The sequence below is a fragment of the Ischnura elegans genome, chromosome X, assembly GCF_921293095.1.
Source record: "Ischnura elegans chromosome X, ioIscEleg1.1, whole genome shotgun sequence".
Classification (NCBI taxonomy): domain Eukaryota; kingdom Metazoa; phylum Arthropoda; class Insecta; order Odonata; family Coenagrionidae; genus Ischnura; species Ischnura elegans.
This window is the reverse complement of record NC_060259.1, coordinates 86,976,905-87,004,773: the sequence shown is the minus strand read 5'-3', so window position 1 is coordinate 87,004,773 and position 27,869 is coordinate 86,976,905. Positions and strand designations below refer to the sequence as shown.

Genomic DNA, 27,869 nt, shown 5'->3' with positions numbered 1-27,869 from the left:
TTCGTCTAGGAAGACTAAACCGGCTGGTTTCTCTAAACGTCAATGCGTAAAATCACCCGATGGGTAACTCGAGCAGCTTTCCTATACGCTTTACGCCGGGAAACACGAAAAAATACATCTATCAATACATTTTAAAATTTAATCAGAATATCTCTGTTAATATTTCACATAAGTCTCTCAACAACATCATTTTTCTCGAAAAACCTTTAAAAAGGGAATAAATTCCGCCAAAGTCTAACACAAGCTTTACGTATTCCGACCGTTTTTCAGAGAATCCAGAAATGAATTTCTCGTCAGAAGGTGCAATATAGACGACTGGGTTACTCCTGCGCTGATCTGGGCGACCATTATTTTATTTCACTTTCAGTGCGCCCAAACAGTTGAAAACGGCGCCAGAAAACGGCTGTCATCAGCGATGAATTCAGGAAAAATTGGCAAAGGACAGCATTAAATAGAGTTGAATAAATATATTTTACCAGTAAATTAGTCCGAAGCACTATGAATTTATTATTCTTCGTTAAAACTTTCGCGGGTACTCGTCATGTTAAATAAAAACTTTTGGGCTTTTAAGTTAAAAAAAAGTTTTTATTCAACACGATTAATTAATTTTTATGATTTCATAAAAATTAATTAATCCATTAAAGCTATAGACACCATTTTTACTTTTACTTCCAAATACGTTGATTCTAACGATGTTCTAAGCTCCCAGAGAGGGGGGCAGTAGACAATATTCAACTTGTGGGCTCGCTCATATATAATTCTGAAGAATTTACAACAAGAACTGCTCGTGGTAAGGGACTCACTGTGATCATGGCCAAACACTAGGCATCCCTCTTGCCCCATGTAAAGAGGTTTTTTGCTATCGCACCTGGAGCATATTAATAACACTTGTTGATGTCATATACCCACGCAATACAAATGCCATATTTATTATTGCATTAGGGTCATTCCATTTCAAATCGCCCAATATGAATAAAATTTGTTGCACGACATTTTTTACTATCCTGATTTTTTTATCATTGGTTCCCTACAAGTAGACAATCAAAAAACACAATTTGAAAAAAAATTACAAGCCATACTTTTTTTTAGACACCAAATTACTCAATAGAGTACTACCTAAAGAGTTGTGCTACGATGACCCCAATTGGGTAAGACAGTAGTTAAGCAAATATGTACAAAGGTTCGTCTGCGGCAGCTTTAAATCACATGGGTCTGGTGTGATATTGAGAGTTCAGTAAAGGAGGTCAAGACCACGAGTATCTACGTTACATGTGATATTGGTCTAACCCATTCAATCCATTCAACCCTTCAACTCCATGTGACATAGGTCACTCCATTCCGGTTTAAAAAGGTTATCTCTATTTGTTTTATCGGTACCATTTATATCGGTATAAACAACTTTCACCTCACGGCATTAATTTTAGCCGATTGAAATGAACGAATATTTACAAATGCCGGCCTCGGTGGCGACGGGGTAAAGTCCTCGCCGACCACACAGGAGGTCGCGGGTTCGAGTCCCGACTGGGTAACTAGTCCCTATCCAGGGCATGTTTGTTCGTGACGTGTAATTGTTATATTTGTTGAACAACCCGATGTAAAATGGTCAATATGTGCTGTATTCGGTAGGATGAGAAGAAATAAAAATATAATAAATCTACGAATACGAGGAAAGTCCTCGCCTGGAAAGGCGCAGGCCGCAGGTTCGGCCCCACCTGGTATGGAACCTCTATCCAGGGCATGAGTGTTTGTGATCATGCTAGGATGCCCGATGAAAACGCCTATTTCACCCCTTTTGATCCTAATACCTGAAGTCACTGGTTTGCTTTTGGGGGTGAGAGACGAAAATTTGTACACTACATTCCGAAAACTCAAAGTGATTCACTCGGGTGACCTAACCTCAATCATTTTAAGCGACGACAGAGAGTGAATTACTTGCATGACAAGCAGTATAATATCAGCAACCCGCTTACATCAGGATGAGATACTTTATCAGGCGGAAATGCATCGTCATCTATGCGAGTACGAATTTCAACCCCCATCATCCCATTGACGCACAGATAAGGAATAGCCGTGGATCCTGAGATGCAAGCGGCCCAAATCTGACGTAAATAACCATTAAAATGCTTTGATGGAAAGAACGCGCAACACTTGGAAGTTAAGAATTTCCTCACAGGTACCACATTTCTCACAGGTATTACGTGGCATTCACTGCCAAGGAATGGTATGTTCTTTTCTTTAAATAAATAAATGGGTCGACAAGGAGATCAGCCTGCTCGTAAGCTCCGTGACAAAGCCTTCTGCGGGTGGTTAGGGCGATGGTTGGCATATTTTTAGGATAGAATTTTTGCTCAAAGGGTACTAAAATATCATGTTTACTTTAGAATATGCTTAATCTGGATCGAAACGCTCAAAATTCAAGATAACTGCGTTTAGGAACCTTAGGCACAGCTATCCGTCGAAGCACGATCCCGGGGCTTTTTATATTTTTTCTCATCAATTCGCGCATTTTGAGACCACGAATTCTTTAATAGGATCATTTTCAAAATATAAATAAACGCCGGCCTAGCGGATGGTCGCCACTTGGTTCGAAGTATATCGGGAGGTCATAATTACGAAAGACTGAATTACTTCGTATGCAAGGGAGAATAAACGAAATCACGTATTACTTTTCATTGAATATATTTTACAAATTATCATTAGCCACCGCTAGGTGATATCACTATAAAAATTTCGATATTTTTAATCAGCGTTGATTATTTCTAATTGTAAACTACTGAAATCGCTTGGCATTTTATCGAAAACCACCATTCGATATACTTTGTGCCAGACATGCAAAATGATCTTACATCCTCACTTACACCTTTCGTTATTTTCTGCCCATTTACCGACCGGCATGCTTTCAGAGGAAGAGCAAGAGACAGGCGCGTAGATCTGATATTCAAAGGCATATTCGCGATCCCAATAGGAAACCATAGAAGACATTTATAAGGATAAATCACTAACTATAACAGCAGCTACTCATCGTATAACCTCAAAAACACTCTAGAAGGACATAGATGATTCTCTAGCTGTACACAAAGAACCTGAATTTTGTGAGCACAGCGAATTTGAAATACTGAGTGACAATGAATTTATTTGTTTATCCCAGACTTCCATTTATTTTATTCAAATTTTACGCACATAAAAATTGAAATTATGATTACCATTCATGTAGTTTATTTGAATATTTTACTGTTTTATTTAAATTTAGCCAAATAAGGTCTTGAAAGCGTTTTTCTTTGTTCATCATGAGTGCGAAGCTAGATTCCGTTATTATCGTTGCCTGTGTTTCCTACTCGTTGTTTGAAATTCATAGGATAGCTGTAGTTATTGGTTATATTGCTAAATTAAATGCGGTACTCATATACGGCTAGTTCTTTCATAATTATGGTGTGCAAATATTGTTACAAAATATATGATTTATGAGCTTTCGTTTCTATCAAAACCTCATGAAAAAGAGTGGCTATAATCGACATATATACAATACCTCATGCTACGTCTCATACCACAATTCCGCATGAGAATTACGTTGAGTTTAATGCTAAGAATTGAGTAAATTATTAATGAATCCTTAGAATTGATCTACAAAAATTGTTTGTTTTTTTCAATCATAATTTCTCAGTTATTTGAACCTACGGAGGTTTTTAGGGACACAGTTATGTACTATTTTAAGTTTTATGCCAGGATTTCCGCAAAATTAGCCACCGTACGCTACCAATGCCATAGTTGCGCTGATGTACACTAACCATGCCGGTAGTGGAAGCAAGCATAAGCATGCAGCCCTAGCGGGTAGGTAATCACTGGCAGGCGGAACGAGGTCGTAATGACAGGCAGTTTATTATGCAAGAGAGTAGAACAGCCACATGAGACGATGGGACAGCTGTTGAGTCTCCCCTGCCAAAGAATCCGTCCACAGTTTTCTGTTTAAGTAGAGAATCCCTGCGGATCCAGAAGAACTTCCGTCAGAAACAGTCATGTCTTCACAGACTTCCATGGCAAATGGTATACGGAAAAGCAAGACTTTACCAGAAGTGGAAGTTAGACGAAGTTAAGGGTGCCTTGATTATGGATTCCATCCTATACTTAATATCTATTACACTTGCTTATCATATACTTTATACTGTTACTTTTATCATCGCCGGCTTTCAAAGGGGTCTCATGGTTGAAAAATCTATAGAGTAAATTCAAATAAATTAATACGAATAAATTCTGAAGGACTTTTTTCAACCAACTTCTACTTCTCTACGGTGTAACGTTAGACGTTGGTTTTGTTTTAAATCCTCTTAATTTTCTAAAAGATGGCTCTTTTCCTCACTACTTCGAGCAACTTTCTCCCCATCCTGAGCAATCCTAACCCCCATCAAAAACTCCCTTACCACATCAATAATTAAATATCAAACGTTACAACGGAGTTTCAAGGAATTTTTTAAAATGGTCAAAAACATTTTGACGAGTTTACACGGTATAAGTGAATGAAAGTTCTATGGCCGTTTAGCAGTTGAAAGAAATGAATTCCCCAAGCCCGTACTGTTTGCTAGGCTGGGCTCAGGGGGGTTTCGGGAAGTAAGAAAGGATGTTATAGGGGTGAAATACGACAATTTAAACCGAAAACACGATAAAAACACTCGCGTAAGCTCACGCACCAAACAGATTTGCCAATTGATTGCATGCTTGAGGCCAAAGATTGGCCTCAAGCACGCAATCTCTCAGGTTTATGAAGCTTTCGCTAACGCTAGGGACGTCATTCGTGACGTAGTTCGCATTCGTAGACCCCCCTTGTTTGCCCAGCAAAGAGTACGACTTTGGGGAATTTATTTCTTTCGAGAGTTTTCACGGAATATCCAAGGAATTCCTTTGAGAAACTCCTGAAGAACGTTAAGATAACCATACCTTATTCTCCTAATCGCACCAAAACAGGAAATTACCCGTCAACAAGAACAACACTGCCCCGCCTACCTTCTTTCTCGCCCTATCAAGACACGCCCTTGAATTATAAACGTGCGCGCCTTGAGTCTGGCGATTACTGCATGGTCTAAGGGAAACTGCCAAGATTTGGATGCATGCGGTTTTAAATTGGCACGGCGGCTACCTATGCACTGGACTATATCCGTTGGCAAGCTCGCTAAAGGCCAAAGTAAACTTTAAGGCGGGCGTGCCGACGGCACTGATAGGGCTGGTTTCCGTTCAGAGCGAGGCCTTGAGAAGAAATCAGCGCAAGAAGCGCAACTGCGAGGCACATCCTTCGCTATTTATTTATTTGGGTAAGTCCCTTGTGTCTCATTCACGTCCCATCGCGTCTCTTGTTGGTAGTAAAAAAATCCTCCCCTAGCAAAAATGATTTGTAATGGGCTCGAGGCAGTGGCGTAGCCAGAAATTTCATTCGGGGGGGGGGGGGGGGGGGGGGTCCAAAACCAGGGGGGAAAATTTTTTGGGAAACAGACTTCTAAGTCATAGGTTTTACACTAATTTTGACACTTTTAATAATCGAAAAAACTTCATTTGTTAAAGGAATTTTTTAATTCATGATATTTTTACATTTTGTTTCATTTTATGAAAGAAAACAATTGTGTTTTTATGTTTCGGGGGAGGGGGGGGGGTCCGGACCCCTCAGACCCCGCCCCCCGGCTACACCACTGGCTCTAGGTTCTTATTCAAGGCATGGATGAAAACAACACGTTTAGAATTTACTCACATTATTTTGACTGATGACTTCAGGCTTAACTATGTGAAACCTATTCACTATAGGAAATAATAGAATAAAACTTTGTTAGGTTCATTTGTATATTTAAATAGGCACGACCCGGGTTTCATAACATAGTTACAACATCAGTTGGTACCACAGGTGTAACTATGTGATGAAACCTGGGTCCTGGATTTTTAAATATACAAGTGGACCCAAAAAAGTTTTATTCTTTTATTTTCCGTCACATTAATTTATTTGAATTAATTGTATAGCTTTTTTAACGAGGAGACGAAGGTCAGTGATGATGAAAGTAACTCTCATTAAATAAAGTATATGATAAGCAATCAAAGAGAGACAGTACAGTAAAGGATGGAAAACAAAATCAGAGCGCCCTTACCTTCAACTGATGACCATACTTTATCCTAAAAATATCAACTCCCCAATGTGAAGTTGATGCGGGCGAGAGGGTATTTGGGAAACCTCATGCCATCTAACCATACAATAGGTTCGTCTCCTTATCATTCAGTTTGGGCCATTTGTTGTAAGCAGCGAAAATGGCTGGGCTACATGGTGCCCAAATACCTGCATTCTCACGTATTATTTGTAAAGTAGCACTCAATGAAATAAATTTAAGAAATACTCTATCTCTCTCAAACTACTTTCCTTGCCGAGAGTATAACCAATAATTAACGGTCTAATAACTATGCGGCCCGCCGGCTGTGGGTCGTCTACAGCGAATCTCAACAAACTTGGTGCTAATGTGCCCAAAAAGAATTTACATCCAAGAGCAGAAAGCCAAGTTAGTATTACGAAGTACCAGCACTTGAATATGATTGCTCCTCACTTAAATAAGAAGAAGAACTTTGAATGAAAGGGATATTTCATGGGTCATAATCAGGATACTGAACTGAATGATACACTCCACACGGAAATGGGGATGCGATGTCTTCAAGACGTGTGATTCCTCGCGCTCAGTGTTTACGGTCGGGGAGGAAAAAGGCTAAGTGCCAACTCACCCCACATGCCAACCAACCCCACGCCTTTCGGCAAATTCCAAGACGATTCATTTCCTAGTGACGTCAAAAACGTCTCACGAGAGACAACATAAGGTGGTGCGTTGAACAATCACATTCTTTATGCTATCAAACAGCGTAAATATACCACGTTTAGATAATAATAACATAGTCGCATAACATCGAAAAGACAATAGCCGGAAAAATAAATACGTACCAAGAATTGGCAATAGAAATAAAAAGAATATGGAATATGGAACAGGTTTATATAGCTCCAATTGTCATCTCAGCTACCGGTATTATCCCAAAACATACACGAAACAGTTTCAAAATACTCAACCTTCATCCAAATACATGCATCAAAATGCAAAAGGCTGTAATAATTTCAACTTGTCATATCACAAGAAAACTTCTCAACGCAATTCAACAGTAAAGAGTTACCTTGGTGAGAATCCGTGCTCTTTACACTAAAACAACTCAGTGAAAACTGAAGAAAATTAAAGGATAATAATAATAATAATAATAAGTTTATTGCTCTAGGATCTTGTCCAATGGAACATGTAACATTTTACAAATAAGTCTCAGCAGTGAACAACAAAGCAAAAGTGAAAACACAATTTTACACTATTAATCATATATAGTATTACAGTACTTTAATTACAATTATATTTTTCAAGTAAATAAGCAAACATTTTCATTTTTAATTGATTTACAGTGTTACAGTTAACAATGTCGTCCGGTATTTCATTCCATAGTCTTATGGCAGAGTTTAAGGTTGACAATTGGTACACCACCGTTCGGCAATTTGGAATTTTAAAACGTCTTCTAGCTCTTACTATTCTACAAGTTTCACTCTGGTGACATAAAATCATTTTATAAAGATAATCAAGTGTTTTGGATGACAATACTTTATATGCAAACACAGATAGCAGGAATTTAGTTTTCTGTTGGGGTTTCATCCACTGCAACTTTGTGTAGTAAGGAGTGACATGCTCCCGGATATTTATATCATATATATATATATCTAATCACAGAATTTAACAATATTCGTAATTTCTGACATAATTCACCAGTTACGTCAGAAAAAAACAAGGGAACAATAGTCCATAAGTGGAAACAGTAAGGTATTTGCCAATTTTGTTCGTACTTCTATTGGGATTAGGCGTTTGAATTGTTTGATCTGTGCCAATGTTTTATGTACCTTGTTATAAATAGTGGATACACATCAACCCTTTATTAAGAATGAATAAATATTTTCTACACCTGCATCTACATACTAACCCGCAAGCCGCCTCAGCAGGCGTGTGGCGGGTGATGTTAGGACACCAGCCGTTAACAAGAACGAAGGAAATATTCTAACGAAATTACGCCTAGCAGTTATTACAGTCATTTATTAATCGGGGGAAAAACGAATTTCAATACCAATCCGTTCCTCGAAATATCTATCTAAATTTATGATGTTCTCCGGGTCGCTCTTAAAGATATTCATTTATTCTCAATCGCTCAAGCACAGCGCGCAGCCTCCGACACTCTAACCGCTCCCAGCCTCATTCGTTTACACCTGGGTAACGCTTTCCGCCCGCCCAAACTTTTTGCATCATTATAGTTAATAAAGTTCATCATACTTTTGCAGTTCTGGAAACGAAGTTGTTAATATTATTGCGAGGTAGTCATCACATGCCTGTGAGGTGATAAAAATTGACTAACTATTGACTGCCAAGAGCAACATGACTCAGAGGGCTGTTATACTCCCAGCAAAGCAATATCTTGCCGGCCTCAGTGGCGGCGGGGTCTTCTCCTTCCAAACAAGGGGTCGCGGGTTCGAGTCCCGCCAGGGTATATTTCCCCGGTCCAGGGCATGGTTGCTCGTGTACGTTTACTTGTTACAATCGCTGAATACCCCGGTATAAAATGGCCAATAAGAGCCGTATCCGGTGGTTTGAAAATAAAATAAAAATGAATTAATTAATTAAAAGAACTTGGAAATCCGTGTAATTACATCAAACAGTAAAATATAAGTAGTATTAAAATGCATCATGAAGAACTTTTGCGATTCTCTTAACCTTTCTTTAATTCCGTGGGACCTCGCACCCGTGAACTTATCACCCATGCTTGGCCCTCCCCCCCTCCCCCATTGAGACTCGTCACGGCAAATTTTTCATTCATATAATGGATCAAGCATGGAGGTTGGTTAGGTGGTTAGAGTGTTGGCATCACATCCCGTGGTCCCGGGATCAAATCCCTGGGTGCCGGAGACTTATCAGAAACAGCCCGATCCCTGCTTGAGTGCTCAGTGGTGGGCACTTCAAGTACATCACACCGTCCGTCGGATGGGACATTAAGTCGTGGTCCCCATGGCGCCTTCCAAGCTAGTGCTGACGCCGGAATTCTCTCCATACATCCTATCCTTCCCTTATTGCGCAAATGACCTCAGCTGTCCGTTGGCTCCTCCGAATACCATGCCATGCGTCATATATCCTGTATAAACTAAATTCTTAAAGTTAATTTGGTGGACCTACGAGCAATATCTTGTCTTATAATAGCTTGGAAAATTCGTATAATTATCTCAATTATTAAAATATGAATATTTTTAAAATTCATTGCGGAGTATTATTGAGATTCTCTTTACCTTAACAATTTTTGCCGCATTTGAATGTCTAGATAAATGCTAAGAAAATGGCTCAATTGTAAGAAAAGATTTTTAAATATACGATACGAGGCATGAGCGATAACATAACACACCAACTTCTCTGTTTTTAAACATGGCCTTTCGTCTAGCTGCCAGGCTTTTTAGTTTATCCGTTGCGCATTGCCTACCAAAAAATATGAAGTCAAACAAAGAGGATGATTTCTACTGGCTACTATGAGTAAATCGCATGCAATAATACACGGCTTCTATGTTTACAACTAAGAGAAAGCTTGCTCGGTTACATTTTGCAGAAACTCACCCACGTTTGATATTGCGGCAGAAACCACTGCAACGATCGCGAAAAGAATAATGAAAAAGAGGATTCTCAATTGACTTTATTTGTTGTCGCGTACCGCGCATTAAAATGGGTTTACTGAAGTCACCACTAGCGTCGCTGATGGGCTTAGTGATCCGTCACGGAGTGATGAGCTTTAACTAATACTCTTGACCGAAATTATATTCTTGATTATATAATCCAACTTCTTAAATTTTCAAAGCTACTTCTCGCGATTATAAGAATTTTATTGTAAATTTTGAGAACAAGGGCACCACTCTCCGCTCATGACCGCACTGTGGACATTTTTTGAACCGATTAAAATGCGCCCTAAACGGCAACAATAGAGACTACACAAAAATGAACAAGCAATAACCCATTCGACAAAACCTCTCAACTTTTAATGACGCTTTTCCAGAAATCAACGTCTTCATTCATCTCTTAGGAAAGATACGTAGCATTAAGCGGAATGACTTCTTGGTAAAACTCTGCCAAATAGTCAAAATGTTAGTTTGATGGGATCAAATCGAACTGCTGCCTCCTCTTTGTTATCCTAGGAAAAGATCAGCAAGAACGCTAACACGCAACCTACTATTCTACTTTTCTAGGCGACGAGGGTTACCACAACGCCTCGAGTAAAAGAAAAATTTGCAATTTGAGAAAAAGGGTTGAAGCAATTTGAGAAAAAGAGTAAGTGATGTCAGGGCTGCGCTGGAACGCAAACCTTAAAAAAGCTAGAGAGGGACAGGTAGGGTGAAAAAGGGATTGTCTTCCACCTTATCGGGGAAAGAAGGCGATGGCAGTGAGCAGGTAGTAGCTATAAAGCTCCCTTTCTGAAAGGAGTAGCTGGTAGGGTCAAAAGTAGGGATGGTCGGATCGGATACCTCGGGTCCCTTCGGATCTGGATCCGAAATTTTAAATAATAGCTTCAGTGAATACAACGCCCTATAAGGGTGGAAAGAGTTCCAATTCTATCTTCGAATGCGCCGTCGCATGCAATTCTTGTCCTACTCATGAACCGTTTTGTTTAAAAGCTCTCGCAGAGGTTACGTAGGAGAATTTTAGCCGTGGAAAATAAGAAAGGCAAAATACGACTGGCATATAGTGCGACTCTTCCCAAGAGATCGAAAAATCATCGGGGGAATCTCAGCGTCAGGAATTTGCAAATGCATTAGGATCCGAAAATTTCCGATCCGGCTCCTAAAATCAAGGATCCGATCCGAATCCAGATCCGAAAAAATCCTGGATCCGTCCATCCCTAGTCAAGAGTAAATGATCTTCTGCACAGCCGACTATGAAAGATCGCGACAGCTAACAGGTTAAGGTATATAGATTTATATATTTTCCCAGTCTATTTGTAGATCATATTTGATTTTAATTGTGATGTCTCAGAGTTTACGTGAGCATGAGGTATATTTAACAAAATAAGAATCCTGATTTTATGTTTCCAATCCCTCATCTCAAGAGTTATCACAAATACTTAGATGTTTTAATCTTCAATTTTACTTATATTTAGTGCTACCAACGGCAGTAATGCATGGTTTTACATAATTTTTCAACATATTTTTTTACTTCTTAAAATTTTTGAGTGATATATATCCTTGCCTTGAAAGAAATTTTGCCTAATTATGGTCAGCTCAAAACCTTTCAAACAATATCTAATGCATTTTCATTAACTAGGTATCGATAACATCCAGGGTAAAACTGGCAACATTCCAAGAACTCTGGGGTTGTTATTGAACCTGGATTCAATCTCCACCTGAAGCAGCAGAAACTTTTTCTTCGCCCTTGAAACGAGTAGCCGCGTTTTGAATTGGAGGGTTTTTTGGGAAGTGCAATAACTAATTTCATATTAAAACCATGTCCGGAATAATTATTACGCGTTAAATAGCCACATGGTGCGTGAGACCTCTCCATAATAGTCAAAGGAAAGTCATACGGAATTGAAATGGTGAAGTTTTCATCAGTTCTCGCGATTGAAGAATCTCTCAAGAAGGTGTTAAGAATTGATGACTTACCGCGGGCAACGAATAAGATAAGACTAATTTGACACTAATGAGGGAAATAATTGAAAATATATCCATTATGTATTAATTCCCAGTTCATTTTCGACGAGTTGACACAAACGACAGTTCTTGAACAATTATCCAAGTTGCAGTGATCAGAGGCATAAGGGTTAATAGTTGCATAGTTTTAATTACGACTACTTCAATACAAGCACTATGAAAATGGATGAAAAATGAACAGGAGTGATGGTTTCTGTTGGACTAGCTGCCGGGAAAAAGAATTTTGCATTGCAAAACAAGTGACAAAAAAGAGACACGTTAGACTACAATTTTTTTAAACCGTTCGAATTGCACGAAAAAGCTTTGGATAAAGTCAACTGAAATATTTTTGGGTTACATCCACGAACCAAAAGTAATATTGAGCATATAGCGATTTGGTGGATACGCAAACGCAGATACTAACGAATAGGATATAGTGAAAACAAAGGCAATGGCTTGGAGACATGCTAGCAACCACGATAAAAACGCTCTTGAATCATGTCTGGTAGGCAATAAACTCCCGCGGGAATTTACCTCGATATTAACGCCGTTTAACGCAGCTAGAATAGCTTTAAACTAGACCAGCTGCTTCCGGAATGAGCTGTTCGGGCAAGCAATCAAACACGGTCAATTCAATACAGCCGATGATGTGGTCACGAGAACTCGAGTAGAGAGCCGCGAGCTGAGAAAGTTGTTCTTACAATGAAGTTATGGCTGGCGATGGATCGAATAAGAAATTCGGACAAGAATCGCATGGAAAAGAACTGGAAGTAACCGAAAATATTATTATTTTACTTGAGTTAAAGCATAAAGTCAATGAACAACACAAATGTTGAATTTTTTTTTCATAGTTGTTTTCAATTAAAAAAATAAGTTATCGTTTACTTACTAGCGTTAATGCTGAACCTGAAATTTTCATTGGGCCTTTTATTTTATACTTACAACTATCTATGCTCGTGGCATGCTTTTGGTTTGTGCTGTTGTCTTTTGATTTGTCAGTCCTGATGAAGCTTTCAAAATAAACCAATATTATTTTATCGCTGATCAAACCCTCATGAATTTCACAAAAAGAATGTGAATGAATCAGTAAGCGATCATCAAAACTAAAACATTATTATTATTCCAAGTAATGTACCGGTAAGTTTAGATTGACGAGGAGCACGTCCATGCAATGTTTCCTAATCACCCACGCCTCTGCTTACCTGCATTCTCCATCACCTTCAGGCCTACCCTCCACTACCTGCCACGCCCACCTTCCGTCCAGCCACCTTTCAGCTGTTTCTTCTATCAACCCACTACCTCCATGACTTCCTCGTTCCATTCATACACGCTCTGCACGATAAAGCACAGAACTTGAAGCAATATAACTTTCACGACACGTAATATGAAACCTCACCCTCGAACACACTTGCATTCCATATAAAACTTCAAGCGTCAATCGTCCGTTTCGTTTTATGTAGCCGTCGGAAACATTCCTTATAACATAAATTTTATTTATTTTTTATTTTATTCCTTTACCACCGAAGACATCACTAGGTGTATTGGATTTTAACCTCAGAATTTTTCAACAAATTAACAATTAAGCGTACACGAACATTTACGACCTGAACAGGGGAAACCCACCCATGCGGGACCGGAACCCGCGACCTCTCGTATGGTAGGAGAAGACTTTACCCCTCAACCACTGTAGAAATAAGAATTGACCAGTGATCGTTAAGAGAGTGTTTTTATCAGCGGCTGCATAAATCCGCTTATGATAAATGGGACTTACATCACAAGGCCCGTCTCCGTTTCGTTCCGTCCGTCTTCTCCTGAGCGTTGAGCGCGCCCTTGGGCCTCCCCGACATCATTGCTTCTGTTGCTCAATAGGAGCAATCAAAGGTCACGGACGGACTGACTGACCTCTCCCATTCCCAAGGCACACTGTGATGTCGACTTGACCGCGGCATCGACTTCAGACGAGGGAGGTAAGAGTAAGATGTAACATGGATGCAGAGCATAACGATCACAATCGCAAACATGATGGGAATAAAGGCGAGTTCACACGTCCAAGTCGATTCAGGGGGTCCAGCAAATCGAAGCAGAAAAATTCATGCATAATTCCAAGATTTCCAGGGAAATTTTACAAAATTCCTGGTTAATCTTACTTAAATACTTTTAAACAATAAATAGAGGTTAGCTGCGAGATAAGCGAGTTCTCTCGTCGAATAAGCAGTCGTGGACAAAAAGCGGCGGTGTTCTGAGGGGGTATTGGGCTACCCTTGGGTAAGGTAGACCATTTAGATGATACCGAAAGCTGTAAAGATACCGTGACTTGGCGTCTGGGGGCCGCCAACAATTATGCCTTTCATCACCCGTGGGAGAGGGCAGCAGCTCTTCTTCACATATGCGAAGGTGGAGACCATACTGGTCGGTACAGCGACACACATTTCACTACGGGCGTGGTAACATTTACTTTAACGGCTGTAGTACTGCGATGTGGAAGGCAAGGGGAAACCACCACATTATCATCCCGAGGAATCGCAGCTACTCCACTCCATTTATACAATGACAATTATTTTCAGTTCCTAATTTAAATATTTACACTTAGTAATTGAAATTTTACAATAAATTTATGTATGTCTCACTAGGCACCGTTCGCCGTAATGTAAAGAGCAAAATGTATATATAAAAAAGTGTTTTCATGGCGTTCAATTAAAAATTAAATAAATACATTTTAAAGCATACGATTACATAAAATTGTCTTTAATAAAAACATTAAATCAGAAAAAAGCTACTTTTTGAATGTTAAGAATATTTGGCTAAATTCAAGGAAAAAAGATAGTACAAAATAATGGAGCAATATGCCTAATTGATAACTAAATATAATAAATGTAACAAAACTAAAATAATTCTACCAAACTACTGCACTTAAAATTACGACAAACACATTTTTATGCCAGAAAATGAGAGTTGAACAGGCAAGTTTTATGTGAAATGAATTTGAAAAAAATATTTTGATATTCCATGTTCAGACAAAAATTCATGAATAATTCCAGGGACTAAAATTCGTACATAATTTCCGATTCTACCGGTTTTCCCGGTCACCGGACACCCTGCAACTGCTATAGAAGTCGACTGTTAACAACTATAACGCTCGATTCGTACCGATGGACAGTGATTTCCAAGCAAAGCGAAAAGGGAATGCATCGATAGAGGGAGTGGTCAACCCTGATTTGATCTATTAAGGAACTTGGAAGAGTACAAGTTTGAACGCGGTAGACTTTGCCGCGGAAATCAATGATTATGGATGGATAACAAGTGACAACTTCAGAGTAAGCTTGCTTTTTTCAATATATAACTTGTAAGGAAGCAATCACAAGCCAATATTTAAGTAAAGAAGAGGAGATGTTTTTTTTATTTCGATACCGTCATTTCTTTTATTTCCACCTCAGCTAACACAAGGCGCATTACCCAAGACCTACTCTGAATACAAAATATAAAATGCTTCCGAGGTCGACGGGAATGTAATTTGTACAATTGAATCGGCAATAATCTTTCCAGGGGAAACTCAAGAAAGCCCTATCTTCCCTAACGACTGCTCAAGCCACTTGTACGCGATGCAAATTAATGAAAAATAATAGTTTAGCCTTAGCTTTGATCTGTCCCGCACGTCTCCCTTGGTCTAGAAATGCAAAAAAAATTCTGCACCTTATTTTAGTAATTTACCAGGCTACATCAATCACAAAGTAGCATAAAAATAATCGGGATTTTACATTGAACTCATCGCTATTTTTTTCCAAACTTGAGAATATACCCTACCAATTCCCAAACTTGAGAAATGCTATAATCGACGTTGCACGCTTAAGGAAAAGACTCTGCTATGTCTTGGGAGTATTTATGTTTACTCAATCCTATGCAAAATTTTATATTCTATATAAAATCCTAGTGCATGTAAGGGTAATATATATAAATAGATAGATAATAGACGACAGAAAGGACCTGCAAACATAAAGTCGACCGGTTTAGTTGACAAAAATGTTGATATTCGATGATATTGAAACTTTTTCAAAGACTTTTTCTCTCCTGATCTACTCCTTCAACTTCTACTCCCGCATGTTTTGCATGAACCTCGGCCGCCAATTGCTCATCAGACCTTCCCGTGCCCCCCTTCGGCTCACTCTTATGGCTTGGCCACTCTCAGGGGCTTCCTCCCAACCCCACGCCAACCCATTCTCTGCCATCACATCAGTTACGGCCACCTGCTTTACACGCGACCTCATCATCTCAACACTAGGATCCGACACTCTTGCATCCACTAATGAAGAGTAAAACTACATGAAAAGACACGGAATGCAGGAAGAGAACATTCACTAGATAAAAATCATTCGTCATCTATGGAAATGGAGAACAGAGAAACAAAAATATGCTGAGGGAACGTGATTCTCTGCTTTTAAACCATGCGAATCGAATCTTAAAGTTCTCAAAAAGTGGAAGGGAAGCGAAAGAAAACATGATTTATATCACCAAAAACTGATCAGCACCTTAAGGAATTATAGATAATAGTCAACTTAGGACATTTAAAGATTCGCTTATGTAGGTGAATGAGGTAGAGTGTCCGTCATGGACATTGGGGTAGAGCGTCGGGCCAATAATAATAATAATGATAATAATACGTCTTTATTGGGCAAGATTGGGACTAGAAAGTCCCGTCTTCCATCTAACCCCTCGTCAAACATGACATATATGCAGTTGAATAAAAAATGAAGTTGCTCATGGAATTACATGCAGAGAAATTACATAAAAAGACACAGAAGTTCCATTTTCAACCAACAAATAAAATTATAAGTTAACAAAGTTACCATTTACCAAGTGTAAAAAGATGTTAGCAAACGTGGGAAAAACCTAAGGATATTGACTATCGTCCTTATTGGAAAAAACTCACTGCAGGAAAACGTTCGCACAAGAAGGGGGGCGTGAAAAACCTGCGAAAACCTACTGAGAAAGCTTATGTAAACCTGGGTATCAACAAATACAATAAATTACATGGAAATATCACCCAGTACCTGTAAAGAAAAAGAAAATTAGATGAAGCCGGTGGAGATAAGTGATGAATCTTTCCTACTGTTCCCATGTTGGCCAATGGGTCCCCAGTTCAAATTTATTCAGCCTTTTGACACCCCCGACGGAAATGCTCACGATGCGAAGTGGTACAAGGAAACGGAATAGCTTCCTCACCCTGAATTGTCTGAATTCACCGGCTTATGGTTTGGTGTGGGGTCAGCTCTACCCTCGCCTACCCAAGTCAACCTTTGGTAAGAAACGCTGAATGAGTGAAGTGTAATAGGTATAGTATGTAACAAAGAGACATGAACATACGTTTCAAGGAGACATGCGCCCGAGACGGGCGCATCGATGAGATACGCCCAGTGGAACTTCAGTTGAACGACGTTCCAAATTCAAAGAAAAAACGTCATACAATTGCGATCGTCGCACATGTGAGAAGTCAAGATAATTAGAGGGGAGACTAACCGACAACTAAGGTCATTAACGCCTTGAAAGAAAGGAAGAGGAGGAAGGGTGGAGAGAAAACCGGCGACGGCATTAGCCTGCTCTCAACTAAAGGCGCCCAGGGGACCACGGCTAAACATTCCATCCGGCGTAAGGAGTGTTGCACTTGAAATGTACTCAACACAATACTCGATTAGTCTCTGAAAACGCTGGGAATCGAACCTAGGCCCACGGAGTGTGAATCCGACATACAAGCCGCCATACTATTTCGATCCTCGTGTTAGAGGCGACTGAATAACTAATAATTAGTGTAGTGCACAACGTATTAAAGTTTAGGTATCGCATACCCACACATAATTTTCAAATCCTCCCCTAGAACTTGGTAAGATGTTTTTAAACTTGTAATAAAAGTTACAGTGAGGAATTATGTTATACCGAATATTAAAAAAACGATGACATTTTCAAAACTTTTCATTTTTATTCGGTAAATTAATATACTAATATTTAATAGTACCCAATTGTATTTGAGAGGTGCCGGAACACCTAAATTAAGCACTGTATTAGTGGAAATTAACCTCTGAAAGTGTATCCATGTAGAAGTCAGCTCATAGGTACTTGCTTTCGAAGTCTAGCATATGGCTTTGCAAACTCTTGCATATGGCCTCTTTCTATGCCAGCTATTCCCTCCACTAGCCTCCCCTAGTCTCTCGTGCTTAAGTACACATCCCGCCAATCCTCTTTATCACCCTCCCACCATCGAAAGACTCCTCTCATCATGAAAATAAGCACATCTGTCGTCCGTCTGTCCATCTCACCTCCTTCACTTCCATTCACACTCACACCTCGAGTACTTGAAACCCATTTTCTTAAGTGCTTCTCACGTGGGTAAGCATAAAAAATATAAAAACTGCAATAAACCAAAATCTTCATTTGACAACAGCAGACAAGCCAACGTTACACCTGTCACCCGCAAGTGCACTCGAGGTGTGAAAATGCCACACAATTTACCTCAACTGGGATTCAATCTAAAATCCCCCAAATCTACTGCAAGAGCTATGCGTCCCGTGGTAGCTGACGTAGTGGTTGAAGGGTGAATACGGAGGATCCTGGTTCGATTCCAAAGCAAGGCAAATGATTCATCAGTGAAATTGTCATAGAGTAGCATCAAAAAAGGGTTACCGATAAAATAGACAAAATAAATTCATCTTAATCATATCTGAATCATAAACCATTCCACATTTAAAATGCGTAACATTAGTTGATACTTCTCATCGAAGATAATACTGACCCTTTAAACTATTAACGAGTTAAGTAGAGGTTTGCAAGGGGGCTAGGATTTTTCAACTGTTATAATTTATAATGGGTGAAAACTCACCCGTTGCCATGCAATTCAGAGTTAGCTCGCAGGGTCATTCATTGAAGTTTTTTTTCCTCCCGTATATAAATAATGCTCCTACCCAAAACGGAATTGAGACCTTAAGAGTGGAAATTTACCATGACTTGAATTAAGGCGATTCCATTTCGCGATGGAAACCATTAACAATTCAGCTTCCATGACGTCCTTCTCGTCAGCAAATTTCAGAACATTTCCAAGAAACTGCGATTTCAAATGGAAAAATCGACCCTTTCTGCAGAAAAAGGGAATAAGATGCTTACAACTGAGGAATTTTCAAGAGAGCTAACTCTTCGCGGAGTTGCATGTCAAGGAGCAATCCGTCACAACGGCAATCCCATACCATTTGGTCTCGAACGGTTCTGTGTTCACGTCCCGCTCAGGTCGCATTTTTACCCCCTGATTACTGGCTTTTAACACCTTCCACTCAACCGTAGCCTCTATCCATTTCTATTGTGTGTGTTCTGCTGGCATTCTTTAAAGATGGCAGAAGCTGGATATGTGAGGGGAAAAAGAGGCCTGACCCGAACCTTATGTTCTATAAACCCCCATCGAGTGATGGTAGCTACCATCTACCAAAGACGGATATATATCGTGATACAAGATGGTCAGCAAAGACACACCCACACCGACAGAAAGAAACAGACATGAAAAATTCTAAAACTACGGAGTAGATTAGCGGCGCCATACAACTAAGATTTATTCACGTGTACATATAAAGGTTTGCGTGGTAAGAATGTTTGTGTCGTACAACTGGGAACGTCGTACAACTGAGGTTCCACAGAAAAATCATTCATGCATTCACATGACGGCAAAGGAGCGCAAATAAATGCACTTAAATAGATAGGAATGGAAATTAAGAGATTGGAACAGCCGACACAAAAAGGAAGAAGACAGTGGCGAAGTTGGCGAAGAAAATATAGTGTTTCGAAGATTTTTCCAAGAGTTTCACTCGATTTTAGAGGAAGTCGATTCTATGGCGTTTTGTCCTATCTCGTCTCGTTCACGACCAAACATTGGTATGAGAGAGTGAGTCAGTGGTCGGAAGTGGGTTTTTTAGCATGTTGATTAAAATTTAGTGAATACACGTCCATTTTTAAGGAAAATAATCCATCCCTTTCGCGGAATTGGATACAACTATTAGTCTTCCACTCAGTGAAGAAATGCCAAATTTATTTTCTGAAATGAAGGAAAGAATTATTGGCTACAGAAAAACGAAGTGCTACTGTTTACCCACACCAAGAAATGCGCCAATTATGAACAGCAACCCAAATAGAAGTCAATTTATAGGAGGAAAAGAAAATTAAAATTATAGAGTATTTCTTAACTTAAAGAGATCCGCAGGTTCAAACTCATAATAAATATATTGTTTATACGATTGAGTAATCGTTTCATAATGCATATATCCATTGACCATCATGTGCCCCATCAAGGGCTGTAGGGAAGAAATGGAAAACCCGCAAGCCACCGAAATACCGATACAGTGCACCAAAAAAGCACCAAACACCGAAGTAAGCACCAAAAAATGCTTAAAAATGTAACATAGGAAATCAGACGTAAATATTGATTAAATAATTGTTTTAAAAATACCATTGTTAATCAAGAAGTATACGAGGCCCAAATAATAACCAAGCTCACAGTGAGCTTGTCGTACGCTTTATATGCGCTTGCCGTGGAAAACTGTCACGCCAAGCTTGCATCACACTTATTGCAAGCTTGCCACGACAAAGCTTGCCGTGGCAAGTGTGCAACAAGGTTCCTCCGGCAAGTTTGTATGAAGCTTGCAAAGGCAGGGTTTTCACAAGCTTGTCGCGGCAAGCTGTAAGTTCTTACAGACAATAAAATTTAAAAATTCCATTTCTCTAGTTTTCCTAATACTATTACCATCACTAATTGTACGATTTTGTGCATCAACCCACAGAAATCCATCATAAGGCTGGTAAGTATTTTCATGAATTAAACGTATAACAAACGGCATCCGAGTGCGGACAACTCCAAGTTTATGATTTTACTTCAATAATTCTCTAGTATTACGCGTTTTATGCGTTAACGTAGACGTAGTGGGTACAATTGCGTATTTACGTCTAAGATGATCCTGTAATTTTTAGGGTTGTTCTTGCTTCCTGTATCGATATTCAAAGGGAGAAAGACTGAAGCAAACCAAATACATACAATTTATTATTATTTCTCAATATGAACATAAAATGGTTCACTATCGGTACGGTTCCTTGAAATTTGAAAAGAGCACAAGCTTAATTAAGGATTACTACAATATCTTTTACATTTTTCAAGTATTATCAGCCAGCTAATTTATACTTATAGAAATGATAAAAAGAGAAGAAAAGCTCTTGTTAGCGTTCAACATCAGCAATGGACAACATTTTATCAAAATACTATTTCCAGTGAATGAAAAATGAAATTAATATTACATGTGATGATACTGAAAATCATATGGGACTTCTTAGCAATGTGATTTCAACGGTGATAATTCTACGAATAAAAACGAAACTGATAGTATTTTAAGAATACTTCATACATGCATGAAGGAACACAAAGAACTAAAGATGAATGCAATGAAGATAAATACTGTGATGCTCATTTAAAGATTTTACATTTCGCGCGTGATGAGGACCGCAATGCTTAATTTACGCAGGTAATCCCAATAAGAATATTAGCGATGTTTTATGATAACCGAAAAGAATTTTTAACGATTATTATTGCTTTTATAAACGATGTTCATAAAAATTTGACATGCTGAAAGTTTGCGCGATTACAAGCCGATAGAATCACTAGAAGGTGCAAAAAAACGCATTTGCAACGGTTCGCGCCTCATACAAGATGTAGAAATGATTTCTTCATTGCGATCACAAGATTTCATATAATAATGAATGAAACTGTATTATATCATGCTACAAGTCATCCTCGATAAAATTAGATTTTTCTAATCCTCTGGACTTGGCTTCGACTAATGCCCGCTAAAAAATCTACTACTACACTCACATGGCATCAAAACTTTAAGGTATGTAAATAAATTTTAATATTAGTCTACAATTTGTATGACTCACTTCAGAGGGATTAAATCGTACATAATGCGTTTCAATGGCAACTTCATAACCTCATCATGCGCGAATAAGTTCAATGTCTGTCCTTTAATTACTCCATTTACTTGGTTAACTGTGAAGAATTCAACGGACGGAGAGATTGGAAGGTATATGAAATCAACAGTAAAGAAAATTAGGATGTGAAGTGTTAATCTGTGATGATTCCGTAACTAGTCATGCGGCTATGGTGAGTGACGCTAGCCAATGGAATGAGAAATCTGAGGCATATGATGAAGAATTTATAAAGATAAGTGAGAGAAATTGTGAGAATTTGAGGGAATATTTAGTGGATGTCAGCTGATGTCATTAGAGAATCTGTTCCCAATAATGTGATTCAAACTATCGGTAGCAACTTCTTGCTGCTTTCTGTGTGAGTGATGATTTGTTTTTGCATACGTGTCGTTGTGACAGTTGCACCTCATAGAAATACTCCTGCTATAAGGATAATGTTCACTGCGTAATCGCTATACATACGCCTACCAGCTATCTTTTGATATTAATTTGTGTATTGGTTATGTTGTATTACTACAGTGGCAAAAATAAATATAGCCATAATCATTTTATTTTATTGTCTTCCATGTGAATAAATAAAAATGATCAAAATGTTTGTGTATAAAAGCAGTCCACCAGCTTACCAGGCAAGCTTGTGGTAACTGAGCGTTTGCAGGTGTTCTACAAGCTTGGATTGACAAGCTTGTACCAACATTAAAATAGGGAGGCAAAAACTGATAGAGGTGGATGAATTCTGTTATTTGGGAAGCAAGATAACTAGTGACGGGAGAAGCAAGAAAGAAATTATCAGCAGAATAGCCCAGGCGAAGAGAGCATTCCACCAAAAGAGAGACCTGCTTACAGCGGGAAACTTAAATATGGATGTAAAGAAACAATTTATAAGAACCTACATCTGGAGTATGCTCCTATACGGAAGTGAGGCATGGACAATGACCGCAGCGGAGAAAGCAAAGATAGAGGCCTTTGAAATGTGGTGCTACAGAAGAATGATGAAAATCAAATGGATCGACCGAGTTAGTAACGAGGAAGTCCTAAGAAGGGTAGGAGAGAAGAGAAGCCTCATGAAAACCTTAATAAGAAGACGGAACAACCTCATAGGCCACATCTTGAGACATGATGGCCTGATGAAGACAATCGTCGAAGGACAAGTGGATGGCAAGAATGGAAAAGGAAGACCTCGAACAAAATATATGGACCAAGTAAAGAGAGATGTGAAAGAGAAGAAATACGTAGGTGTGAAAAGATTAGCTGATAGGAGAACTGAGTGGAGAGCTGCGTCAAACCAATCCTAGGATTGTTGACCAGTGATGATGATGATGATGATGATATACTAAGTCTTGACAAAGAGAACTATAAAGCTTGTCTTAAGACCAAATGGACACCCAATTTATCCACGTGATGTGCGTTCACTCACTCCGATAACTTTATTTTCAATTTAAGTCCAAAAGAACGTATTCCATTCATTCGCAGTATCTTGCCTTACTCTAAAGAAATCCTTAGTCAACATTATCATCGAGGAGAAAGAATTTTGAAAATTTCGCATCCTTCAAATTCTCCATTGTACGGCAAAGAGATCAAATTTAAACATAATATAGGCTCCTTTGCACTCGAGTTCGAAGGAGTGCGCTTAAATTTTCTACTGCTTTAACAAGAGACTAACGATACCGGAGCAGAAACTTCTCAATTAAAGAAGTACCTAGAGTAGATCCATTTATACAAATGTGAAATGTACAGTCACTTTCAAAAGTTTTAGGACAAAGTTTGTAGCACCACTTCCGCTTCTCGAGAAAGTTTAATTTCCCTTATTCTTTTGGTTTTCCTTGGTTACTCACCGAAAATATTTCGTTTATACAAAGTTTTATCGATTCAACATGAGGCAATTTCACAACGTCAAGTCTCAAACTATCCCGTTTCAGTGATTTTAGTCGTAGTTTTATGACCTTGGGGGGGATTTTTCATTAAAAATTGCTACTTCATAGTCATTTCCACCAATTTTATACATACAGTTACGAATCACTTCCATTAACTATCAATCAAATCGGTGATATAACTTTCAGTTGATATCTTCGGCGTTACATTTAGCATGTATTTAAAAGATTCATAAATTTAGTCAATATTTCGAAAGTACCAATAAAATGATCAAATATGTAAAGGAAATGGCTTCTTTGTTGCGCTTATTAGATTATCAGAGAAACGACACTCGAGACGATACTCAAGTTCAGAAAATGAGACCGAGACGAGACTGGTCTTGTCGTAACACTTAATACGTCCTCTACAAAATTACGACAAGAGATCCTTTTACTGTATTCATCACTCTCATAATCCATACTCTCTTTGAAACACGATCTTCACTCTTCAACTAGCATTTTAACACCGAACTCTTTTTGGTTCCACACATTTCGGCTGAAAATATAAAGGGGAAGTTAAAGTTGTTATTGATTAACATGCAGGTTTTGTCTTCCTAATCCCTATCCTGCCCATGATTTTAGAGTGAAACGTTGAAGTATGGTATAAAAAATTGCCATAAATATAAAAAGTTGCGAAAAAATAAATCGGAAAAACATTGGCTCTCCTATGGTAATTGTTGTAAACCCCCAGATGTAAAGGCCAAATAGTGCTGTTTTCTGGATAATTAAAATAAATAAATAATGATAAAAATTGTGCTTAATATCTCACTTTTTCCAGGTATTTGATGGAAAATTGAACTTGCAACAACTGAAAATAGAAAAATAATAATTTTTGGTGATTATGTTAGGAGTTAATGAATGACCGGAATTTCTGCGATAGAATGAGTGGTTAAATTTTGTCATGACTTCACAATCTGTTTCGCCTATGATAGAAATTTCCAATGCTCGCTCAAGATAAATCAATCCCTACTATAAAATTATTTACGAGGCCAACAGGTGATTTAGAGGCACTGAATTTTCGCAAAAGAACGATGACTCAAGAGTCCAGTTAAACGATTTTTGTTTAAGTCGCTCTGATATAAATTACGTAGAAATGTAATGCACACTCTGCAGGCATAGTTTTTACGTTTTTTACAAGTATGGTTAGGAATACTGTTGAAATAAACTGAGCTTAAAATTTTTATTCGCGAAAAGTGGGTGCCTTCAGCTGATTGGGAGTACTCAAGTAAAAGGATTGAAACAGCTACAGAGGAGGCGGAGAGTAAAATGGAAGAAAGAAAAGAGGCGGGGTGATTCGGAGGAAGGTCAGCTAGAGGTTAGCGAAACTAGGTTAAAATGGGCAAGCGGAAATTGCAGTCCGTCGTCATTGGCAAGTTTCAAATTATCCTAGCAGAGAACAAATCTTCATCGCATGTGTGCGTTCCTCTCTGCAGTCAAGTCATTGGAATTTCGCGAATGCTCACGTGGATGCATTACAGCGCTCTTTTAGTCGTCGCTTCATATCCATGCACGAATTCCATGAACGCTTGCTCCACCATCTAAATTACACCAAATGCATCCGTTTAGAATATCTGCAATTTATCGGAAAAAACAGGACTCAATATGTCCTCATCAGGCTCACCAACATATCAGTGAATATTTTTACTTGATATTTTTTGGTTATTTGATATAGTTATTGATTTAGTTATATTGTTAGTTATATTTTTACTTGATAAATTTTAACGCAAATTAATAATTTTTCAATGGGTGAACAATTATACTGTCAAAGACACATCCACTTTCGGGAGAAAATACATAATAGATACCAATAGATTGCATATTACACTTTAAATGTGGTACAAACACTGCGTGGTATCTTGAAAGTTTCTGCAAATATGCAGCACTCGCTGAAATTTGAAAGGGACGAAAATAAAGTTATTTTTAATTTTGAAATTCTTTAACTTCATTAATTTGGTGAAATTTATCAAAATTCACATTCATTTCAACCATAAAAATTATTTTTATCTAACTAGTATTTCAAAGTCTTACTCATATATCACTTGGCAGAGACCTGATTCCACAACGTACAATTCTCATCTAACGCTCTTCGAAGAAAGAACAAATCTGGTTTATGTATCCATACATTATTTTGTTTTCACATTGATCGCTTTTAATTTTAGATGATGTAACAATATAGAGTATTTATTTAAAATACCTAGATTTTACTAGTTTTAGGTAAAATTACATTTTAAAATAACGATTTTTAAATGCAAAAGAGAAGTCTTTCAATATTATTTTATCACGTCATCTATTTTTATTAATTTCGATTATTCATCTATTTTTATTAATGTAGTTCGATTTTTAATTTTGTAATGAGTTATTACCGTAATTCCACTAGAGTATTTTCCACGCTGGTTATGAAGTGTTTCATTAAATTTAACTAATCTCGAAATAAGTTATACCTATTTAATCGAATATGTTTTAATAATAATGACCTGTATGTCCTTTTTTCAGTTATTCCAAAAACAATTACTCATAAATTCCTCTAAATTCCAGCTATTTCTATTTTCTTCCATTCTCAACGCCAGCTCCCCTGAATGCAATCCCTGGAATGCGAATGAATATAGCGCCCATCCCTCTTCACCTCGATTCCCTCGTATCCCCATTTATATCACCAATTCAAGAAAATTCTGGATCTATAAAGAGAAAAGGTTGTTATTCCATTTTCGCACGTATACTGGGTGTTCCAGTAGGAATCTGCAATACTGCAGGAGGTGGTAGGGGAGAAAATTTTAGCATCGAATTCCGCAGGAACAGTGCGAGGACGAGATGAAGTGCCATGCTCCTGCGGAAGATCATATGTTGGTGAACCATGCCAAGGAATGGCGACAAGGACGAAGGAGCATGTAAAGGCCGTTTTACACGGAGCATGTACTTGCACAATCTGACGAGTGTACGAAGGCGCAGTCAAAATTGCGTCGTGCAAAGCGGTGAATTGCTAGAACACATGCGAGAATGCGTGGACGTGAGATGGCAAAATAGCCCCTATTCTAATTTCGTTCATGCATTCGCGCAATTCCACGCCATTTTAGAAATTAATGTAGTACTAACCTGCGCAATTCCGTTAGTTACTAAGCTATGGCAGCACAAACATTTTTTCAATGCACTTTGCAGTTACCATGAAAACAGTTTTTCTTGGTTATCTAAGGTATGGTATGGTATTTGGAGGAGGCGACCGACAGCTGAGGTCATTTGCGCCATGAGGGAAGGGTATGTATGGAAGGGTGGAGAGAAACCCGGCGCCGGCATTAGCCTGCTCTCATCAAAAATACCAAGGGGACCATGGCTTAACGTCCCATCCGACGGACGGAGTGTTGACCTTTAAATGTCCTCCACATAGCATTCAAGAAGGGATCGGGCCATCTCTGAAAATTCTCTGCCACCGTCGGGATTTGAACCCGAGTCCATGGGGTGGGAAGCCAACACTCTAGCCACCTCACCAACCCGAACCATAGGCTATCCATTCTTTTCGAAATTTTATTTAGAAGTCTGGATTTTTAAGGACATTTAATAATTAAATTTGGACGAAAATGTGCGATTATAATTTTTGAAACAATTAATCTTTGCTTTGCTTCAAGAGCTTTGAGTGAGCATCACCAATACAATTGCGCAATTCACAAATTCTGACATTAACTGCTTTAGACAATTATAATCGTACATCTTCTTCCAACCTTAATTACTTGATGTCCTTAAAAATCCAGAGTATTAAATAAATATCAAAAAGGCTGGATTAAAAAAATGTTTTCGTGGTAAACGCAAAGTGCATCCAAAAACATGTTTGCGCTGCCATAGCTCCTTAACCAAGGAGTTGCGACCCCATGTTTATACGAAAAAAGATGCTTTATATCGTCTCCCCTGACACCTACTGAAACATTGCAGATTCCTCCTGAAATACCCTGCTTACTGCAAGTATTTCATGACGTAACACAAAAATACTAAAATCGAAATCAGTTCTATCAAAAAAAAACTTGAAACAATTAGCACTAGGCTAAACTACGTTCAAGTTGAATTCCGTATATGAAACACTGTACCTCAGGTACAATATTAGGCAGAAATATTTGGGGGATGAGTTCACTGCAGAGGCTAGAATGTCATCTTCCCACCCCGTGGGCCCGGGTTAATATCCCGGCTGTCTCAGACATTTTTAGAGACTACACGATCCCTGCTTGAGTGTTTTCTGGAGG

The 27,869-nt window shown here is 38.6% G+C and overlaps 1 protein-coding gene across 1 annotated transcript in view; it reads right to left on the bottom strand.

Annotated features, from left to right (window-relative positions):
- The window catches only part of LOC124171356 (monoglyceride lipase-like), a 121,184-nt gene that overhangs the window by 35,034 nt on the left and 58,281 nt on the right, over positions 1-27,869 (bottom strand). The gene's annotated exons all lie outside the window — the stretch shown is intronic.